The following is a 2,289-nucleotide window of genomic DNA, read 5'->3' on the forward strand; positions in this document are numbered from 1 at the left end:
TAATTTTTACCCTCCAAACGTACGCGGATGTTGTCTAGCCATCAACCTGACCAAGCCATCCATCCCATTCCCCTTATTCTCTCGCAAGATCCAATCATTGCCATCCCGCATCTGTGTTGCCACTAATCGTGCTCTGCCATAACCACCTTCATCTCGCTCTTCTACTTGGTCCGTCGCTGCTAGTGCCAGCTCCACCACGTGTGGCAGCGAACCACGGCGCAGAAGGGGTCGGGGCCTCTCTCTTGATGGTCCGCCTACCGATGCGAGGATGTTGGGCGCCGGCACTGGACCAGATGAAGATGGGTCCTACCACCGCGGCCTTGCCGTGGCAAATATATTTGTTTTGACTATCAAAATTACTTTTTATGACAATGCCAACTCTATTTATTTGACAATGGAAATTTTCCTTTTTCATGGTGTATTGTTTTCGTTATCTCATCATGGCAAATTTACATCTTAGACTATCGGCCATTCTATTTTTGGACCATGGCAAAAGTTATTTTAGCTTTTGCCATGTCACTCAATATAGTTTTGACCATATTAGTAATACAATTCTTGCCATGCACAAAAACATTTTATATAAGGCAAAGTTGTTAAAACATTTGCCATGGCAAATTCACTTTATGGCCATTGTCAAATTTCTTTTTTTAGACAATGTCAAACTTGACCATGGCAAATTTATTGTTTGGACCATGGAAAAATTATTGTTTGGACCATGGCAAATTCATTGCTTGGACCGTGCAAATTTGTTTTGTTTTGGCAATGGCAAATTTCTTTCTAAACACCCAAAAAAACTTTTATCTTATACAATATCATATATTTTTATTTGGATTTTTTGTAACATGGCAAATTTGTTTGTCAAAGCATGTTAAATTATGTTTTGTTTACCATGGCAAATTACTTGTACATCGCATAGCAGATGTCTTTTTTATGAGACTTTTTCACAATTGTTCTTCTTCAAAAAGAAAATTGCCATCATCTTAGTTGAAACAATGGCCACTTCTAGGTTAAAACATAATGTTTTTTGTTTTATATTTTTTCCATGCATGACAATTGTAACATTTTTATATATGGCATTTCACATACAACAATGACAGATACTTTTTGTGTGCATAGTTGCTTCATCCATTTGAACATGATAGCTGCTTTGTTAAATTATGTTTTGTTTCAAGAAATGTTTCGTTCGATCTGGACATATTAGATATCTTTCTGAATAGTAATGGACTCCTGCGGCATGGTAGCTCCAATGAGTGCGTCACCACCGCCGGTGCATACGCTTTTGTAGTATATCGCTCTGCACAACCCAGGGGAGTTGGCAAGACGAGAGTGGTGAGAATGAATCTTTTGTTCCTCCCCTAACCCCATAGAGTAAACTCTCCCTTTCAGACCTTGTCAGGGAGCCCGTCGATTCACCTCCCCTCTGCCTTCCGCTCTGGTGGCCGGGGGGAGAATTCTGATGCCTCCACTCCGGTTAGTAGTTTAAGTCAGGGTTTGTTAGTCTTCGCAGGTGCGGCGCTCGGGGCAGATGGTAGCATTTCTTCTTCGAGTTTGTCTTCCGAGCTCCGTTCCTCGTCGAGCTTTTCCATCAGGACGTAGTCGATGGAGCTCTGGCGTAAATTCCTGTCGTATCCTTGGGAGGTGAATTTAGGGTTTCTTATCATATGGCGAGATTTCATGTACGGTGTTTCAGATCTATTCAAGGATTTAACATCGGCGACTACGGCTCCAGGGCGCTAGTCATTAGGACACGTACACGAAGACTTCCCAGTTGTTATCGACAAAGTCAAGCCGGCTCCAGTAAAGGTTTTTGACAGTCTTGGTATCTCAATGTACTTTTTATTATATTTGAGGTGTTTTATACTTTCGGTGAATTTATTAATAGATCTCACTCATTTTTGTAAAAAAGAAAATCGCTCTGCGCACCAGACGTGGTAGGAATCTCAAGGCAGCTGCCGTCTCCTTCCTCGCTTTCCCCTTTGCAAATCACGATTCAACATCTCGAACGCCCCCGCCGGCGTGAAACGCCCCGCTGCTCGTCACATCCTCACCGGTGAGCTCCTCTACACCAAGCACAGCACCCCTGCTCGGCGCGCTGAATCCCGTCGGTAGCACAGCTCGCGACGCCGTACTTTGCCGAGATGCAGCCAGCAGGTTAATATCGTGTAGCTAGGACACATCCGGCGAAGCCGAGCTGAGGAGGTGGTCATGAACGGAGCGCCGGTGGCTGCCGGGAAGCGAGGAGCCGGGTTGTGAACGGCTGGGAGTAAAAGCTTTGGTGCTCTGGTGCTT

This window comes from Triticum dicoccoides, chromosome 7A (genome assembly GCF_002162155.2).
Source record: "Triticum dicoccoides isolate Atlit2015 ecotype Zavitan chromosome 7A, WEW_v2.0, whole genome shotgun sequence".
Classification (NCBI taxonomy): domain Eukaryota; kingdom Viridiplantae; phylum Streptophyta; class Magnoliopsida; order Poales; family Poaceae; genus Triticum; species Triticum dicoccoides.